The 22,711-nt window shown below is 35.9% G+C and overlaps 1 protein-coding gene across 2 annotated transcripts in view; it reads left to right on the top strand.

The window, feature by feature from the left end:
• Positions 1-22,711, top strand: part of LOC106869839 (sodium channel protein 1 brain) — a 313,255-nt gene that overhangs the window by 7,478 nt on the left and 283,066 nt on the right. Inside the window, exon 1 of one of the 2 annotated variants that reach the window (XM_089337956.1) lies at positions 14,492-14,698. The exons of the other annotated variant lie outside the window; for it this stretch is intronic. The gene's annotated coding sequence lies outside the window, so the exon portion shown is untranslated. Of the gene's footprint in view, positions 1-14,491; positions 14,699-22,711 lie in introns of those variants that run through there. 2 annotated transcript variants of the gene reach the window in all.

Raw genomic sequence — 22,711 nt, 5'->3', positions numbered from 1 at the left:
AGAAACCAGACGAGGAAACTGTATGTATACCCATAATAAATTCCCCCAGCTACAATTAAGAACCTGTTAACAGGTATAAGCAAAATAATTTCCAAATATTCTGTTAAGAGAACATTTAACAGAACAGTCTCGTAGATAGGAGTGGGTTTAATAATTTAGTTAATATGAAAAAAAAAAAAAAAATTCCATTAGCCATTGAACAGAAAGTAGAAAATAATCTAGTTCATCTTTCATCCTTAATTTAGATGATACAGCAAATGTTACCAGAGATTACCTGTTTCTATGAAGGCATACCTTTCCCGGTAGACACAGATACCCTAAACTCTCCAACAACAAAGTTAAAAATTGCCGTGTAAACAATATCGTTTCTAGCATCACAGGCTACAACCGAAAACATTTATTTACGCAGCCTCTACGTACAAACCCAGCTACCACTCCTTAAATCAAGACAACTTACCCACTGTGCTGAATCATCTTTCTTCCCACACCGTAGAGCAAACTATATGGAGTTTACTACTGGGCTAGGAACAGGATAAACTCCACTTCACTGCCCCGTTTTATCTGAAAGCTTAAGGATAGAAAATATGGGTTTTCCATTATCAACAACGCTCACCCATATTGTAGTAAATAACGTAATTGTATGCTATGTTTGTCAGAGAAATGGCATATCGAGAAGTAGCCTGTAATATTCCTCAACAAAACAAATCTGTGGTGGTTTTCAATTACTGGTATAGGCAAGTATTTTTCGAAGGTTAATTTCAATAGACTGACCGGGAATAGACTGTAGACTCCCTTATAACAAAAGTTAACCTTCATCGGGTTTCTTCCCTTATGTTTTACCGGTGCCTTTGGTATCTAATAGCGCCCCATAAAGTCTTCTTACACCAGCAGCTTGCAACAATTCCCACCATGTGACACGCCAACAGAGAACCAAGCATACTAATGGCCAATAACGAACAGGCTATTAAACCGCAAGCGGCTAACGTTTGATTCGTGACATACGTTCGATAAATTGGACACGTGTTTTGGCGCCTATAGAACTACAAGTTATATACACTTGAATCTCCAATTCTTCATCTGCAAATACAAATGCTACACAATGTAGGAGTGAACTTTCATTCCAACGCATATATGTGTCTTTTTCTGTCTTCACTCTCTCTCTCCCCTTCTCGACACATACACACATATACCGTGTTTTTAAATATGTATGTGTGTGTAATTACACATTAAAAAATATATATTGCATATATGTGTATATATATATATATATATATGTGTGTATGTATATATATATATATATATATATATATATATATATATATATATATATATATAATCATTTAATCATTGTGTGTGTATATATATACACACACATACATACATACATTAAAATATATATACACATTTATATATACACAAACAAACATATCGCTAGTAACAATCGTCGTGTTTGGGTGTTTCAACTAAATTAGCTGTTACACTGATTCTTTCATCTATCGAGATAGCCATGTGATACATTTTTATAACTGTACATAATGTCTATCCAATTAACTTCCATTTAATTGACTGCCTCTTCTAGAATGTGATGCACACTTGCTATTATCCGTTAAGTCTGAATGTGTCTAACTCCCCTCGCTTTCTAGTACTTAGCAGAGTTCAACCGACGTAAAGAAGATTCGTGTTATTGTCTCGTTCCTTTCCCCATAATTTTATTCTGTTACCAGAGAAAGTATTTAACGGCTGACGCCTGGTCACCTGATAGTTGTTGACCTCGAAAGAAGTGTAACACCTCTATAGGTCATCGTATCAATTAACACATAAGCCTATATTATCATCGATTGTCTCAGTCAGGTCTGTTACTCTCCCTTTCTAAAAAACTTCAGTGTATATCCTCTCTCTCTTTCATATACATATAAATATACATACATACGCACATACATATAGATACATACACACACATATATATATGTACGTGTGTGTCGGTGAGAGAGTGTGAGAGAATGAGAGAGGGGGGAAAAAGAACTATTTGCGACACCAGTGATTTGATAATCAATGCTTTTCAGTAGAAATGAAATTTGTCTAAACATGCAGTTGATGGTGGGTACTTGCTACTGATGACGCGCAAAGACGTAGAAATACGGATTTATCAATTCCACTGTCGTTGCTGAACACTTTTCGCTTGCAACTGATATGCTTCTTTACTTTTTAGCACTACACGTCTGTACGAGATGCTTTCTAAAGACGTCTACCACAGTGTCTGCTCAAGGACACAACCAACTGCCTTCTCAGGAATCGAACTGTTTTCTAATTTACATGCACACGTGTATGTATGTATATATATATATATATATATATATATATATGTATGTATAATACAAAAAATGGGACAAGAACGCAAAACATCCAGACAGATGATACAAAAAAGGAACAAGAAAAAACAAGGACGGGTCATTCGAAGTTTTCTTTCTTCAGTCGAGTTCCAGATTATCTCTGCAATTTCGGCTGAATTTACTCGAGATTGCTCCAATCTGGTCATCCCCAAGGATAAACTAAGCTAAAAGCACTAGATTCCTTGGGAGAAAGCAGCGAATGTAGATACATAGAGAGAGAGTCGAGGGAGAGAGAGAGGCGAAGGAGAGAGAGAGGCGAAGGAGAGAGAGAGAGGCGAAGGAGAGAGAGAAAGATGATAGTGACTGAGGATCTCCGTCGTTTGCTGATAAGAATACAATTGCTCAATAAATGCGTGTACGTGTGTGGAATTAGAAAAATAATGGCTTTGAAACTGGAAGTTATCTGTGAGCCTTCAAGTATTCCATAGATGTGCGAATGTCTGAAGGATGATGGCCATCAATTTTGATGTGACTGTGGATGACTTGACTTATATATATATATGTGCGTTGTTCATATTCCTATCTCTCTATGTGATAACTGTATATGTGTGTTGAGGATGTATGTTTTAATAAGGTAACAGGTGTATGTCTAATACTGAAAAAGAACACATTTCACATTTAATAATGTTGGTTTTTAGCCAATTTGAAACATTTGAACAACTCTTATTATAAATAAACCCCTTCTCCTCAATAATTTAAACTAAAATAAATACTGTACGTTTTCATTAAATTAAATACACAAATAATATGATTTACTGTCAAAATATCTTAGCTTCCACGACTTATTAAATTTTCTGTCAAATTGTAAATATCTAATTATCTTTTGCTGCCTGATCAGCAGACAGAAAAATCAAGGAAATATATAAGTGAAGAAGACTATATTGGGAAAAAAACAAAAAACAACCCTATTAGGTAGCGACAGGAAGGCGAGAATAAGTGAGGGGAAAGGAGCAGTTGTCTGGAAGAAATAAGAGCACTCGTAGCAAGACAGTTAAATCATGACAGTTAACATTGGTTATTCCGGTGATGTTTAGAAATTTTACAATTATTAGAATAAATTTAATACTTGTAGATGAAAAGGCGGCGAGCTGGCAGAATCGTTAGGCTAAATGCTCAGAAGCATTTCGTCCGTTTTTGCGTTATAATAAAGGCATGTTACTATGTATTGAAAGATTGAAAGATTTCAAAGGACATTAGAATAATAATAATAAATCTGGAGAGAAGAACGAGTATATAGTGAGTGTGGTTATGTGGCAAAACAACAACAAGACACCAACCCGAAATATAACAATATTTGTTTCAACATACGGTTTCATATCAGGAATCTTGCAAAACAAATTCATAGACCTATCATAAAAGCCATTTTACATTCAACTGAAGGATTACTCAATGCTTTATGCACAGTATATATATATATATATATATATATATATATATATATATATATTTCTCTTTAACAAGAATAGTGTTGATAGTAACTTCGAAATTTCGACCTGCTTAGCCATCCTCGATGAAGGCTAATCAGGCAGAAACTAGAAGTCACTGACAATATTATTCTTGCTAAAGAATAATAACTATATATGTGCGTTTACACCGGGGGGGGGGGGGTATATGTGTGTGTGCGTGCGTGTGTGTGCAAAACGTGTATGTGCATTATGTATATGTATGAGTGAGGATGGGAATGTAAAGAGAGATGATGTGGAGAGATTTTGTTTTCATTCCCGATAAAACGCAACAAAAAAATTCAAATTCATATTTGTGTGTGTGTGTGTATTCTTTTTGCATGTGAGTGTGTACGTACGAGTAGATGTATGCATGTGGCTGCTCATGCGTACACATACACACATGCATATAGACAAATGTGCATGTACTTGCACAAACACAGCTTTATACATGTATGTATGTATGTATGTATGTATATATATATATATGCATAGAGAGATGCACATATATATGTATTTATGTATGCATGTATATAAAATGTATGTTATTTCATATATATATATATATATATATACACACATATATGCTCACACATGTACATGTATATATATATATATATATATATATATATATATATATATATATATATATATATGAATGTATATATGTGTGTGTGTGTACACTATATTCAAATGTTTATGTATATTTAATGCGTTTCGTTAGATATGTGTGAGAATATATTCATATATAAACACATTAAGTATAAACATTTCACAATAAAGAAAAATATACACACACGTATACACACACACATATATGCATATATATATATATATATATATATATATATTTATATATATATATGCACATACATATATGTACGTATGTATGTATACAAACACACAATGGCCATCATTCCCGCTTCACCGTCATTACTCCACCGCCGTCATCCAAACCACCATCGTCACGATCAACATCACAATCATCATCACCACCACTAGCAATATGCATCATGAAATCATCCAATCAGATGAGTTTCTCTGTATTGTGTTCGTGCTGTCTCGAATGGTGGGGTGGCTTTTGGGTTGGTGATTGTGTGTCCGTTTGTTTGTTAGTACACACACACATAACATACATGTGTGTACATATATATATATATATATATATATATATATATATAATGTATGTACGTATATGTAAAATGTATTTTTGTATATACATATATATAAAGTATTTGTATACACACACATGTGTGTGTATGCATGTGTGTATTTGTAAGTATCTCTCTCTATAACTGTGTGTGTGTGTGTGTGTGTGTGTGTGTGTGTGTGTGTGTGTGTGTGTGTGTGTGTGTGTGTGTGTGTGTGTGTGTGTGTGTGCGTGTGTGTAAATGTTTATTTGTAAGTTATATAGATTATCCTTGAGCAGCGCCTGCAAATGTTAACAATCAGAGCCATTCATCTGAAGCCGAGTACATGTAGTGTGTAGTATGTAGTCCATCTCACATGTCGTAACATGTAGTATGTACATGCAACATGTAATACGAACAATCTTTGCAGCTGTCTCGAGCAGTAAAAAACAAACGTGGCAAGATTTATATCCAGAGATGTTTTATTTATCTTTATTAAGAAATAAACGTTACAGGCAGGTATTGCATGTGGTGTATTTCATGAAGGAAAACAAGTTCATTTTATACACCTATACACATTTGTATATACACACACCTGAATAGACACAGACGGCTATATAAATATATATACAAAGATAAGTATATACATATATACACATAGATACACATGTGTACATATATATACATATGCTTACATATATACTTATACATACCTATATATACACGCCCATATATATATATATATATATAGGCACAGACGTGGCTGTGTGGTAAGAAGCTTGCTTCCCAACCACATGGTTCCAGGTTAAGTGCCACTGTGTGGCACCTTGGGTGTCTTCTATAGCGTCGGGCCAACCAAAGCCTCGTGAAGGAATTTGACAGACGAAAACTGAAAGAAGCCCGCCATATTTATACAGATGTATATATCTATGTGTGTGTGTGTGTGTGTGTGTGTGTGTGTGTGTGTGTCTTTGTCCCGCCCCCCAACCCGCCATCACCGCTTGACAACCGGTGTTGGTGTGTTTACGAACCTTAGCGGATCGGCAAAAACGATCGACAGAACAAGTACTAGGCTTAAGAAATAAGTCCTGGGTTCGACTTGTTCGACTAAAACTCTTCAACGCAGTGCTCCAGTATGGCCGCAGACAAATGACTGGAATAAATGAATATATATATATATATATATATATATATATATATATATCGGAAAGGCCTGCTTGGAGGACCAACCTTCCAAGTTCTTTTACAGGACTTAAAACTGAAGGACTGCTGGAATAAGTTTGTGAATCTGAAAGGGGAATACGTTGAATAAAATCATAATTAACTTATCCTCCTGGGGTTTCTTTTACTCAAAGCCGGAAACTTCACAGCACCCCATTGTATATGGAAGCATGTGTGCATAAGTGCGTACGTGAAAAGAGAAGGGATGTAAGAAAGAAAAGGATAGAGAAAAAAAGTGCAAGCAGGAGAGAGAAAAAAGTTGATAGATAGATAGATAGATAGATAGATAGATGTTTCTTTATTGGCTACACAGGGCTGAACAGAGAGAGGACAAAATACAAAGTAGAGCTTTTCTTTTTGGGAAGAGAAGGAAAAAAGGGGAAGCGGGTAGAAATTCGATCAAAAGGTATCGTTAAAACACTGTATCTATCCGGTCAACAGCTAAACACCGTATCGTCTATCCAGTCAACAGCTAAACACCGTATAGTCTATCCAGTCAACAGCTAAACACCGTATCGTCCATCCAGTCAACAGCTAAACACCGTATCGTCCATCCAGTCAACAGCTAAACACCGTATCGTCTATCCAGTCAACAGCTAAACACCGTATCGTCTATCCAGTCAACAGCTAAACACCGTATCGTCTATCCAGTCAACAGCTAAACACCGTATCGTCTATCCAGTCAACAGCTAAACACCGTATCGTCTATTCAGTCAACAGCTAAACACCGTATCGTCTATCCAGTCAACAGCTAAACACCGTATCGTCCATCCAGTCAACAGCTAAACACCGTATCGTCCATCCAGTCAACAGCTAAACACCGTATCGTCTATCCAGTCAACAGCTAAACACCGTATCGTCTATCCAGTCAACAGCTAAACACCGTATCGTCCATCCAGTCAACAGCTAAACACCGTATCGTCCATCCAGTCAACAGCTAAACACCGTATCGTCTATCCAGTCAACAGCTAAACACCGTATCGTCCATCCAGTCAACAGCTAAACACCGTATCGTCCATCCAGTCAACAGCTAAACACCGTATCGTCTATCCAGTCAACAGCTAAACACCGTATCGTCCATCCAGTCAACAGCTAAACACCGTATCGTCCATCCAGTCAACAGCTAAACACCGTATAGTCTATCCAGTCAACAGCTAAACACCGTATCGTCCATCCAGTCAACAGCTAAACACCGTATCGTCTATCCAGTCAACAGCTAAACACCGTATCGTCTATCCAGTCAACAGCTAAACACCGTATCGTCTATCCAGTCAACAGCTAAACACCGTATCTATTCAGTCAACAGCTACATGCCGTCTAATTTGTCAACATCTACAAATTATCTACCAAGTCAACATCTAACGCTGTCACGCCATCATCTTAGGCGGTCGGCTGGCAGAATCGTTAGCTCGCCGGGCAAAATGCTTGCCGGTATTTCGTCTGTCGTTACGTTCTGAGTTCAAATTCCGCCGAGGTCGACTTTGCCTTTCATCCTTCCGGGGTCGATAAATTAAGTACCAGTTACGCACTGGGGTCGATGTAATCGACTTAATCCCTTTGTCTGTCCTTGTTTGTCCCCTCCATTTTTAGCCGATTGTGGGCAATAAAGAAATAAGAATCGTTAGCATACCACACAAAATGCTTAACAGCATTTCGTCCGTCTTTACGTTCTGAGTTCAAATTCCGCTGAGGTTGACTTTGCCTTTCATCCTTTTGTTTTGCCTTTCATCCTTTCGGGGTCGATAAAATAAGTACCGGTCATATACTGAGGTTGATGGACTCGACAGCCCTACCCGAAACTGCTGGCCTTGTGTCAAAATTTGAAACCAATATAGTCAGTTTTATTAATTCAGCCAATTCACCGCCTTAGGCGTTGACTAGACTGATAGCGTGTAAACGTTGATCAGATAGGATAATATGTAGATGTTGACTATCTATCTAGTCCGCATCTATACATTATCTAGTCAGCATCTAATCACCGTCTGTCTATCTAATCAGCATCGATACACTGTGTCTATGCAATCTATCTACATACAGCTTGAATATCTCCATACGACTTTTGGATTAGGTATTAGTAAATCCTGTCTGAGAATATTCTTTTCTACTCTAGGCACAAGGCCCGAAATTTGGGGAGAGGAAGTCAGTCGATTAGGTCGACCCTAGTACGCAACTGATACTTAATTTATCAACCTCGAAAGGTGAAATACAGCTAAGCATTTCGCCCGGTGTGCTAACGTTTTTGCCAGCTCGCCGCCTTCCTGTGTCCTATAATATTACCGAGTCAGATTGTATTGCTAGCACGCCGAGCAAAATGTTTAGCGGCATTTCGTCTGTCTTCACGTTCTGAGTTCAAATGCTTCTGGGGTCGACTTTGCCTTTCACCATTTCAGTGGGATGGATGTTATCAACTTAACCCAGTGGTTCCCAAACTTTTTCCGGCTGCTGCCCCCTTGACACCCACCCCACATTGCTAGTACCCCCACCCCAGCTAACGATCACAAACATAAACCTCTTTCTGAAACAAATTCAAAGCAACTGTATTTCACAAATAAAACTTAACCTAATCAACCCATTATTTTGTTGTTTTTACACGAATCGACCCCCCCCCCAATTATCGCCCCACTTTTTACATGAATTGCTCCCCCATTATCATCCCACTTTTCACATGAATCGCTACCCCATTATCGCCCTACTTTTCTTCAACGTCCCCTTGGAACTTTCCGCCGCCCCCCGGGGGGGGGGGGCATACCACCCACTTTGGAACCCCACCCCTCGAAAGTGCTGGCCTTGTGCCGAAATTTGAAATCAATATTACCGAGTCAAATTTTACTTCAGCGGAATTTTAAAATATTTCAGTTGAGTGAAAAGAGAACCGCTTGTAAAAAAAATAAATGTTAATGTGAGAGTAAATAAAGAAATCTTCCGTATTTGCTCGCAAAATTGATCGGAACAGTTCAAGGTGTTGCCTATCGATACAGTGTAATGTCTGTAACCTAATTACAGGCACCCCGTCGCTTACGACGACGAAGGTTCCAGCTGATCCGATCAACGGAACAGCCTGCTTGTGAAAGTAACATGCAAGTGGCTGAGCACTCCACAGACACGTGTACCCTTAACGTAATTCTCAAGGAGATTCAGCGTGACACAGAATGTAACAAGGCTTCCTCTTTGAATTACAAGCACAACTCGTTTTTGCCAGCTGAATGAACAAGAGTAACGTGAACTAAAGTGTCTTGCTCAAGGACACAACGCGCCGTCAGGAATCGAACTCACGACCTTATGACTGCGAGCGGAATACGCTAGCTACGATGCCTTCATTGTAGCCGGATACAAAACCGGACGCAAACATGGCAGGGAAGTGGTTAAAAATTTCGCTTGTTAATCGTAAGGTTATTAGTGTGGTGTCTTTGCGTGGCCCTGTGGCTGAGCGTGTTTTACCATTTGCTCGGTTCGACATAAGACATTTGAAAGAAATCAAGGAGACAGAAACTATGTCGAAACACATCGGACGGATTCAACCTTAGATTCGGTTTAAGTATTACGTCAGGCTACACATGTCTATGGAATACCCAGCCAACCGCTTACACGCTAATTCAACGCGTAGCCATTTCGCTTGATCGAACAAGCGGGATTATCATTGTCGAGATTGATGGAGATCCATTTAATGGCCATAACGAAACCAGAACGCGTTAATTCCAAACAACTAATCCATATATATCCCACCAAATTTCACAGTAGAATTAATAGCTTTGTTCTAAACCAGTGGTTTTCAACAGCCATCCATATAAGATTTTGTTTTTAAAATTTTTGTGCAATAAGCTGGTTCTAAAGAAATTTTTCGCGTTTGCTAAGTTCAAGGCGTTGACTATCGATGCAGAGTAATGTCTGTAACCTATTTGCTGGCACCCCGTCGGTTACAACGACGAAGGTTCCAGCTGATCTACAATACACATAATTAAGCATTTTTTTATACAATCCCTAATATTTAATTATAAAAGTATAACAAGATTTTTTAAACATTAAATGGCTATGACGGCCAACCCCTGAGTAAAGTAAGAATCAGAGATCCATGGGCAAAAAATGGCTGAGAATCAGTTCTAAACCCCTCCACATACTCGATATATTAGTTCTGACACTTAATTCTGACGACCCCCAATTCTTTTCTCCAACTCACATCTAGTATTACTTAAAGAGGATCTACAATAGCTTAAATCTTTGAGAAAGGTTAGGACGGTTTGCTGTGAGTTGTTGAATGCCAGTAGCATTGCTGAGGAGGAGGAGGCAATGGATTTAGTCGGGGATCATAGCGAGATGCGGAAGGAGTTATAACGTCAAGAGGATTTAGGTCGAAATGTTTTAGCGCTGTTGCATAAATGTGTTAGCAAAACCAGATACAGTAAATCTGTCTAAACAAGGTAGAAATATGTGGTGTATTTTTTTTGTATGTATGGAAGAGGAAGGAGAAGTGTCCTGCTTAAGGAGAAATACTTCATTTTATATCATCTGGGGAATGTTATTTTTGAGAGACTGGCGTCTTATGCAGGGGTGGAATATATCTCAATTGTATTTCTGCAGCAGACCATTTTCTTCTGTATAGTACCTGTCTGTCTGTCATAGGAGAGAGACCATTATTTCAGATAGACTAGTTTTCTCTCCAGAGTAAGTCATCTTTCTTTACTCTGTTCACCGAACTGTTGAAGGATGGGGGCGGGGAATTATTTTGAGATCGGTTCCAGAGTTAGCGAGGGAGAGTGAAGAAAGAGAGAAACAATGCGCGTGTGAGACAGAGTGTGTGTGTGTGTGTGTGTGTGTGTGTGTGTGTGTGTGTGTGTGTGTGTGTGTGTGTGAATGCGTGCGTGTGTGTGTGTGCGTGCGTGCGTGAATGAATGCGTACGTGTGTGTGCGTGTGTGAATGAATGCGTACGTGTGATTGCCTGCCTATTAGTGTTTGTGTCTATTAATGTGCGTGTGTGCTAATGTGTTTTTCTGTTAATGTATGTATGTGTGTGTGTATTATTGTGTATGCTCGTTTCTGTTAAAAATGTTTGCGTATACCTAAAAATGTTTGTACGTATGACAGTGTGTGTGTGTGTTTGTGTGCGTATGACAATGTGTGCGTGTGATTATTTTAATGTGTTTGGCGTATGTCTAATAATGTGTGAGCGCGTGTGTTTAATAATGTATATGTGAATAAGTATGTCTAATGTGTATGAATGTGTTTCTGTTAACGTATGTGTCTATGAGTCTTAATGCGTTCGTGTGTATATCTATTAATTTGTGTAGGTGTACCTGTACGCTTTCCAATGTGTGTGCCTGTGTGTCTGTGAATGCGTGTGCGTGTGTGTGTGTGTGTGTGTGTGTGTATGTAAGAATCTAATGTGGGGAAGTTTGCGAGTGCGTGTATGTGTAAGTAAGTGCGTGTGTGTGTGTGTGTGTGAGTTGTGGAGAAACAGAGGAAGATGAATGAATGAAAGAGAGGGAGTAAATAGTCTATGGGAGGGAGGTATAGAAAGGTAGATATATGATAGAGACGAGTGGGGTGGGGGAGAGATACATAGCAGGAAGGGTGAGGAGGGGTAGCCATTAAGGAACATTTAATATCAATGTTCGCACGAAAGCACCATTTTAAAACCACTACAGGTGTGTATATGTGTGTGCATATGTGTATATATGTGCTCATGACTATATATCGTTGTGTGTGTGTGTGTGTGTGTGTGTGTGTGTGTGTATTGGTGCGTGTATGCGTGTGTATCTGTGTGTGTGTTATCAGTTGCCAACAGTGCTTGCGTGTGTCATTTTAAATGCACATTTTTACAGGGACATTCCCAGTAAATGACGAATGTTGATAATGCACAAGTCTCTCTACCTTTTGATTTTATGTGCCCGTATATACGTATACACGCGCGCGTGCGTTCGTGTGTGTGTGTGTGTGTGTGTGTGTGTGTGTGTGTGTGGAGTATGTGTGCATAGTTATATAAAATGTTTTTTTTTTTTCTACTCTAGGCACAAGGCCCGAAATTTTGGGGGAGGGAGCCAGTCTATCAGATCGACCCCAGTACGCAACTGGCACTTAATTTATCGAGCCCGAAACGATGAAAGGCAAAGTCGACCTCGGCGGAATTTGAACTCAGGACGTAAAGAGAGACGAAATACCGCTAAGCATTTCGCCCGGCGTGCTAACGTCCCTGCCAGCTCACCGCCTTATATATAATGTATATTGATGTATGTGTATAATAATAATAATAATAATAATCCTTTCTATTAAAGACGCAAGGCCTGAAATTTTTTGGGGGGTGGGGGGGTGGCAGTCGATTACATCGACCCCAGTGTTTTACTGGTACCTATTTAATCGACCCCGAAAGGATGAAAGTCAAAGTTGACCTCGGTGGAATTTGAACTCAGAACGTAGCGATGGGCGAAATACCGCTAAGCATTCCGTCCAGCCCGCCGCCATATTAATAATAATAACAATAATATTATATATATATATAGTATGCGTATACACACGTATATCTATATACAGTATACATAAGTATATATATATGGGAGAATATACAAAAAATAACAACAGACGAGGACAGGTGGTGTAAATAACAAAAGTATATATTATATACACCCACACATACAGTATACTTATATATATATATATATATATATATATGTATATATATACATATATATGTGTATATATATTCCTACGTAATACACATCTATGCATACACCTACATATATTATAAATAGATATTCCTGTAAATCATACAAATATATACATACATATATACATACATGCACACGCATATAATTCATACATAAATAGGTATTATACACATGATAAATATGCATGACAAATGTATCTATGCATATATATATATATATATATATATATATATATATACAAACAAAAATCCATACACATCCATATATCTTATCTCGTGCGCACATGTATACATGCACACACATGTATACACACGCACACACTCGTATACATACAATAGCCTGTAATTAAAGAGCCTGATCTGAGTATGGGCATGTATGTATAATATATATATATATATATATATATATATATATATATATGCGTGTATAAGTATGAATGTGTGCGATTATGTGTATATATGTTTGTATTAGTGTATGTGCGTGTGAATATGGAGTGAATTTGTGTTCAGGTGTGTGTTTTGATTCGTATACATATAAATACAGAAAACTGTGCGCGCACACAAACAAATACCACCACACACATACACGCAGATACACATACACACACATATGCACACATACATACTTGCATACGTACAAAAATTGGCTGCGCGAATATGCGCGCACGAGCACACATATCAATATGCACACACACACACACACCCATATCAATATGCACACACACACACACACACACACACACACACACAACTCCTGCACGCAGAAAGACATTTACGGAACTGAACGGCTTCAAAGGGGCTGTTTTATGCGCGTCGGTCACGTGATGTCAGCGCGTGACGTATACACCAGCATCCCTGTGATGCGATCGATCATCAAATAGATTCAGAAATGAATCGTGATGGAGCAACAAGGTGGTAGCTGTATCGATAGGATTGTGTTTCGATACCAGCGGAGGCTTACACTGAAATATCACTTACTCTCCCTTTTTATTTTTTCGTTAATTCTTTGAAATGGTGCTTGAGCTAAACTTACACTGATTAAAAGTAGAAATTAATCTTATACATACCTTATACATACATTTACACACACATATATATATATATATACATATACACACGCTTACATATGCACAAGCATATACACATATGCATGTGTTTGCATGCATCTATAAGTGAATAAGTTTAAAAGGACACACACACAGACACACACACACATAAATGCACACAGAGACACACATCAATTAGATAAATGCACATGAATGCCTATATAGCTATATATACATATAAACACACGCATACATATGCATACAATACAAATATATGTACAGACAAGCATGTGTTTATATAATAATAATAATATTTGAATATAAACACATACGCATTAATAACAAAACAGCATAGACACACTAGAGCATAAATACACACACACGCACACGAACGCAAATTTATTATCTCACATATTTGTATATAAATCTGTATTAAAAGTACCTGTACAGCTAAACACGTTTATGCATACACACACACAAAACCACTGCTATTATCAACAAGTCAGTTAACAAACACCGATTAACACACACACACACACACACACACACACACACACACTACAGCACACACATATATATATACACATACACACACAGTTATATTTGTTTACATGGCGTCACATTTCGAATGTTGATGTTTTGTGCAAGTTTCCAGGATATATAACATAGCAGCACCATATATATCTATATATATATATATACTATATATTTATAGATAGATGAATATATATATGTGTGTGTATATGCATTTTTGAGTTGAAAAAAACTATTGCGTCAGGAATATCCATTTCTCCGAAGAACTCCAAGATAAAGGTAAGACACTTCATGCCTGGCTTTCATTACCTCCTTAGAATCTGGCATTTTTTGTTTTGCTTTTTTTTTTTTTTTTACATTTTTATCGCTACCTGTAGGCGCCCATCAATATATATAACTATTTACATACCTCATGCACACACAGTTATGTACACGTTCAACCGTATGTATATATATATATATATATATATATATATATATATATATATATATATATGTATTTATATGTATTCGTTTTATATATATATATATATATATATATACATTTATATGTATTTATTTATATATATTTATATGTATTTATATATATGTATCCGTATATATATATATATATTTATATATATATCCGTATATATATATATATATATATATATATCCGTATATATATATATATATATATTTATATCCGTATATATATATATATATATATTTATATATATATCCGTATATATATATATATATATATATTTATATATATATCCGTATATATATATATATATATATATTTATATATATATCCGTATATATATATATATATATATATATTTATATATATATCCGTATATATATATATATATATATATATTTATATATATATCCGTATATATATATATATATATATATATTTATATATATATCCGTATATATATATATATATATATATATATATATATATATATATATTATATATATATATATATTTATATATATATCCGTATATATATATATATATATATATTATATATATATATATATATATATATATATCCGTATATATATATATATAGATTTATATTATATATATTTATATATATATGTATATATATAAATGTGTGTGTATGTATGTATGTATGTATGTATGTATGTATGTATGCATGTATGTAAATTGTAATTATATTTTTGTATCGATAGATATCGGCTCATATAACACGCACATGCTTCAGGATGTATATGTGTGCGTCTCTGCGAGTATATATATATATATATATATATATATACATGTGTGTGTGTATAAAACAAGTGCGTATTTGTTGTTTGCATATGTTGTTGTTATCCTCAGGAGGGACTTGATCGAGCAGACCTTTGATCAACGACCTTCCACTGGTGGCCAACCCCCGTCTTGATGTAGAAAGAGTATGTCGAGCACATGTGTAAGGTGTCCTTTCCATTATTCAAGGTGTAACATGAGGAATATTTAGCTGCTGTTTCTAACAGGTGGTGAGATTACGCAGAAGGTTTCTGTGTACCTGTGCAAATATTTACATAGACACGTGTGTGCATATATGGTTTCGTAGTTGGGGACACACGTGTATTAATATATGGTCATGGGGATAAATAGTTGAATTTCACACATCAACAGTTGGCCTGCACATACAGTGAGGTGTGGGCCCAGGGAGGTTCCAGTCATACATTTACCTGTCAAGCGATTTAATGTAGGGATCAAAGTAACAAAGAAAGAGATACCTTTTAACGGCACATCACTTAATTTCGGCGAAGACAACGCTAACATATAAATGCATGTGCACAACACGCATATATATATATACATATATACATATAACGTACAAATGATATATACATATATGTACATGATATGTATATATATATCGTATATATATATATATCGTATATATATATATATATATATATATATATATATAAATAATACGATATATGTGGTATACATAATATATACCTTACGTGATATAGATAGAATATATATAAATGTGTCCTATGATTTATATAAATATCTATATCTATATATATATATATATATATATATATATATATATATATATATATATATATATATATATATATATGACAGACATGATACATGTAATATATGTGATATATAAATATGCGACGTATATTATATATGATATATAATATATGTAATATATATTTTATATATTATGATATATATAATATACACCATATATATGTAATATATACATGTATATATGTATATATATATATATATATATATATATATATATATATATAATTATATACGTACATGTATGTGTGCATATATATATATATATATATATATATATATATATAAATATTATGCACACACACACAAACTTGAATGCTATATGTGTATGTGTTTGCGTGTGAACGACATATATGCATGCGTTTTATATATATATATACACACACACACACACACACACACACACACACACACAGTTGGTGCTACGTTTTTTAAAGATATCAAGTATTGTATTCCGTCCCGAGTGTGTAGCATGTATGATTGTGCATAAATACAAACGTGTGGTGGGTAGAGCGCGCGCATTAAAGTTTTAAACCTAAAAATTTCGATTGACACAAAATGATACATGTCGTATTCATAGGTGTATAATTAAGAAAATTCAATAAAAAATAAAAAAGAAACACTGGGAGTCGGTAGAACAAAATTGCTGGGGAGCGCCAGAAAACATCTAAATTAATACGGTAAAGTGTTTTTCTTTTAGGTACAAAAACTGGACTATTTTGTAATCAAGATGACATTGAATAAGAATAAATAGAATAGTGTAGCAATTTTTTTATATCGAAAACGATTAAATACCTTTTTAGAAACCAAAGTCTGCAATGACTAAATATTTTCTCAAATCATCTGGCTACTATCTATAATAAATAATTTAGTGACATATGTTTCTATGTGGCTATGCAGTATTTCATTGTTAAAGTAAGCTCGGATCGGCGTTTCTTTAACAAAGTAGCTTCTTGTTACAAGAAGCGCTAAAACAAATTGGATAATTTTTTTTCTTTTATTTCAGATTCGACAATAGAAAACGTAAAACCTTTGTATGAATGTCCCATTCAATCTATCTCAAAGGATGAACACATATCGTTAAACGAGATAATCACTTTCCGAAGAATCATAAATTACATAAAGTTTTTAATAGAAATAATGTTAAATTTAGCTTTAGCTGTACATAATTTTGCAACAGAAATAGCAAACAGCCATAAAAAATTTTAAACAACCTTCTACCTCTAATACTTCCCGCTTGTGTCTTTGTCCCGCAAATTGTCCATTAAAAGATTCATTTTTTTTTTTTAAATCAACGGTTTATCATATGAACATTGTAATTCGATGTTCAAAGATTATATTGAGTTTGAAATAAATTTAAAGGATGATTTGATCAGCGTCTACACTCTTTCAGAAAGATATTTGAACACAAGTGGCCAAAATACCTATATTCCTTGAAAAATATCAACTGTTTGGAAACATTTTCAGCTTACCAAACTTTACAAACAGGGAAACGGTGATTGTCACCTTCACCTCTCAGAAAAAGATATAATATAGTGTTTCATAAGGCTCCACCTTGAATAAATGTTCAGAATTAATATCTTTTCTGCCGTCAAGAATTAAAATATAATTGAAACTGTTTGAATAACCTAATAACTGAAAATCCGATAATCGCCTAACGCATTCAGCTAGACTCTTAGAAAAATTAAAAAATCTTCTTCAGATAAAATGAATGCAGGCAATCCGTTACTTTTGCCGTCATGAATAACTAAAACAAAAAATAAAAAAGAGACAGAGAAAAAATTACTGATAACTTTATACAATAATCTTCTGACGATATCAAATGCTTTTATAATGTCAACATGATCATTTAGAGTTGATAGCGAATATAAATACAAAATTGTCTCATTTATGACATTGGTGGCTGGAAAAATCAATAAAACTGACACCATTAGTCACTGTCGACAGAGTTTCAGTTTAAATTATAATTTATTGTCTACTCTAGATCATTGCATTGAGTCCCTCAAAAACTCTGGTTATATAGTTCCTTCTTCTGTCTGTGAGTGTGTTTATGTGAGAGAGAACGTGTGTATTCTGTCTTAGGTATGTGCGTATGTCAACATGTCTATGTATGTACTTGTTCGAGTGAATTTATGAGCATAAGAGTTTTATTTGTATGCATGTTACACATACATGCAGGTGTGTGTTTACACACGTACATATAAACACACATTAACTTATATGTAACATTGTAACATTGTATAAGTTTGAATGCGTGCGTTTACGTACGTATGTATGTGTGTACACACACACACATGTTTGCATGCATATATATATATATATATATATATATATATATATACACGCGCGCGCACGCACGCATGTATGTCCAATATCTACAATCATAGATTCAACTGTAATACACACTAAATTGATGTTTACTAATCAGATGGATCTGTCAATGGGTGATTATCTCCCCTGATTATACCTATATACGTGTGTTCAGTAATAACTTGTGTGCATGGTATGATAACCATTGTCCTTCGCTAAATACTAGTAGATACGTGGTTTGATTCTACTCCTGGTTCTTTCAATCCGTCAGTTTCTCACGCGTTTCTCTTATTGGTTCCCTAAACTGCTCCCTTGAACTATCCACCTTTTAGTACTATTAATATTAATATCTTTCTCTGTTAATCATCCTCAAAGTCCGTCTAATCTCTCCCTCTCTTTATTACTTCAGTTATCTTTCTAAACACACTTTTTCATCTCTCCTATCATTTTATTCCGCACATAATCGAACTATGCGAAATTACGTTACTTTAATCAGATATTGAATTAACATAGATTTGTTGACCCTAGAGATGACTTTTACAGGCCGAATCTTATCAAACCTCCAACAAAAGATGAAAGTTGAAATACGTTGCGGGAGATTTCAAAATGGCGGTTGGGAAAGTTTTCATCAGTATACGCTCTGGATTGTTTGATTACGTAATTCTTGGAGCTAACCGGATTTCGTAAACTGCTTCTCTTTCTGCGAAAATGCGTCTGTTTCTGTGAAAATGTATGGCTTTATAGATTTGTCTCTATATGTGTGAGCTTGTATTGTGTGTGCAAATACTGGAGTTACTTATGTCTGTCCTGTGTTCGTGCATGCACATATGCTTGCATTTGCGTGTGTGTGTGTGTGTGTGTGTGTGTGTGTGTGTGTATTTATGTATGTGCGTGTATTATATGTGTGTACAGCTGTGTACAGTAACATAGTTGTGTTCGCATTCCTTTGACATCTTAGTAAGTTTGTAAAGCGTTGTTGGACAGTTTGTGCATGTGTGCATAAACACGCATAAGACAGACAGACTGAGAGACAAACAAACGCGCGCATACATACACGCACACACGCACGCACACACACACACACACACACACACACATACACACACACACACTCATATATGTGAGAGAAATGCATCATTGTGTGTTTTTCATTCGATAGGATGAATGAATTGGGATAGACTGAAGCTCTCATCATTTCGACGTGGTGTGAACATATGCACATACATACAGACACACAGACACACAGACACACACACACACACACACACACACACACAGATACAAATATATCTTTTACCAGTTTCAGTCATTAGACTACGGCCATGCTGGGGCACCATCTTGAATTTTAGTCGGACGAGTCGACCCTAGTAATTATTGTTTTAAACCTGGTACTTATTTCATCGTCATCTTTTGTTGAACCGCTAAGTTACGGGGAGGTAAACACAAACACCGGTTGTCAAGCGGTGGTAGGGGAAAACAGACACAAAATCACACACACAGACATATATATATATATATATATATATACACACACATATATGTACACACACACATATATATATATATACATACACACACACACACATACATACATATATATATATATACTAGATAGATAGATAGATACATACATACATACATACATACACACACATATATATACGGAGAAATGTTTATTGCAGAAAAGCATCAAGAAAATTCCTTACAGAAATGTGTGTGTGTGTGTGTGTGTGTGTGTGTGTGTGTGTGTGTGTGTGTGTGTGTGTGTGTGTGTGTGTACAATCACATGTGTATATATACTTACATATACACTCATGTACATGCACATGTGTATATATGGTTGCATATACACACAGATACGTACACATGTACACACATACAGTCAGCGTTCTCAAGTGTTTTCTTGACTTCTCAAATTAAAATCAATAAAACAGTAAGGTTACAATATGGCGGAATATGTTTAAATCTCCATCACTAAGTCTTTCCCACTCCTCATTTGTGTGTATGAGTGTGTACACACACGCACATTATATATATATATATATATATATATATATGATGTATGTAATCTTGTAATTTAAAAAGAAAAACACTTCTCTCAAACCACATCTGAACTTACAAAAAATTATACTATTCTCTTATGTCTTAGCACTAATAATAGGTTTGTTTTCAAATTTTGGCACAAGTCAGCAAATTTAGGGTAGCGGTTAAGTCGATTGCATCGACCCCGATCCTCAGTTGGGACTTATTCTATCGAACTCGAAAGAATGAAAGGCAAAGACGACCCCTGCGGAATTTGAACTCACAACTCACAACGTGAACACAGACAAAATGCCGCTAAGCATTTTGTCCGGCGTGCTACTGGTTCACTCGTCACCTTAATGATAATAACGGTTTCAAATTTTGCCACAAGGGCAACAATTTTGCTGAAAGGGATGAGTCGATTACATCGATTCCAGCATTAATTATACACGAGTAAAAACAGATGAACAAAACAAGACTATAATAACAACGTTAAACAAGAACAATAATTCTCTAGTACAGAGTAATTCCCGAGTAATTTTAAAGGAAACCCCACACAATAGCTTGGGTTTCTCTGTCGCATCCAAGTGTCCCCCCTCGTTTCTTTATTCCTGACCAGAAAGCCATATACAGTGTCGGCCCAGTCAGCTGTACCAATCTCGTCACTCTTACTAGTCTTTTGTTAAGCACACTGGAAGGCTGTACCTCCCTCTCAAACCTTATCTTTTTCTCTAGGTGGTACTTAAAGAGGTTGACGAGAGCTTAACCTGAGTGGAAGATGCTTGTCTTCAAACCTTTGGAATGAGTTCCATCACACCACATTTTCTAGTACCTAGCAACCGAAAGGATGAAAGGCAAAGTCGACCTCGGCGGAGTTTGAACTCAGAATATAGTGACTGGCGAAATATTGCTAAGCATTTCGCCCAGCACGCTAATGATTCTGCCAAGCTCACCGCCTTAATAATAATAATAATAATAATAATAATAATAATAATAATAATGGTGTCAAATCTTGCTAGAAGGGCAGTAATTTGGGGGGAGGGGATGAGTCGATTACATCGACCCTAGTATTCAACTGGTACTTATTTTATTAACTCCGAAAAGATGAAAGGTAAAGTCGACCTCAGCGGAATAAGTCGACCTCGGCAGAATAACAACAACAACATTAATAATATACACATGTACATCATACATACATGCATACATGTATCTATTTAAATAACTATATATACAGGCACACTCACGTATGCGTTTGCGCGCGCACGTGTGTAACTGTAATTAGTCTCATTAATTCTCCTCCTCCCCCTCTCTTTAAGTCCCTCTCCTCGTTACTCTGTAGCGCAATTATCCTCTTCTTCACTGAACATTTCCTTATTTCCGCTCTCATCGGAACACAACCCTCTCTCCCCGACTACGAGCAATTGTGTTTTCACAGACATCAATATATTATTCAATCACAGACTTACTTTCCACCTCAAATATCCCACACCCACCATATAGGACGGACCACTATCTAGATATAAGTAGAAGATTTTAGTTTCTCTCATTGCCAACAGTGCAACATGAATGCCTTTCGAGACTGAAGAGAAGTTGTTACATCGTACTACGACTCAAAAATTTCTTTATACCTGAGAAAATGGAAATATTGTAACCAGACATTCACAAAAATAGGAAACAGACTTGAAAGAAACCTTGTACTTCATTCTCTCTCTCTCTCTCCCTCTCCCTCTCTCTCCCTCTCCCTCTCTCTCCCCCTCTCTCTCTCTCCCTCTATCTCTATCTCCCTCTCTCTCTCTCTCTCTCCCCTCTCTCTCTTTCTTTCTTTCTTTCACTACTGTACAATACTACCTCTCTTCAGTAATATTCTCTGTCTGTCTATTTTCTATCTATTTATCTATGTA

Source organism: Octopus bimaculoides, chromosome 20 (genome assembly GCF_046866305.1).
Source record: "Octopus bimaculoides isolate indiv1 chromosome 20, ASM4686630v1, whole genome shotgun sequence".
Taxonomy (NCBI): domain Eukaryota; kingdom Metazoa; phylum Mollusca; class Cephalopoda; order Octopoda; family Octopodidae; genus Octopus; species Octopus bimaculoides.
This window is presented reverse-complemented; position numbering and strand designations above follow the sequence as displayed.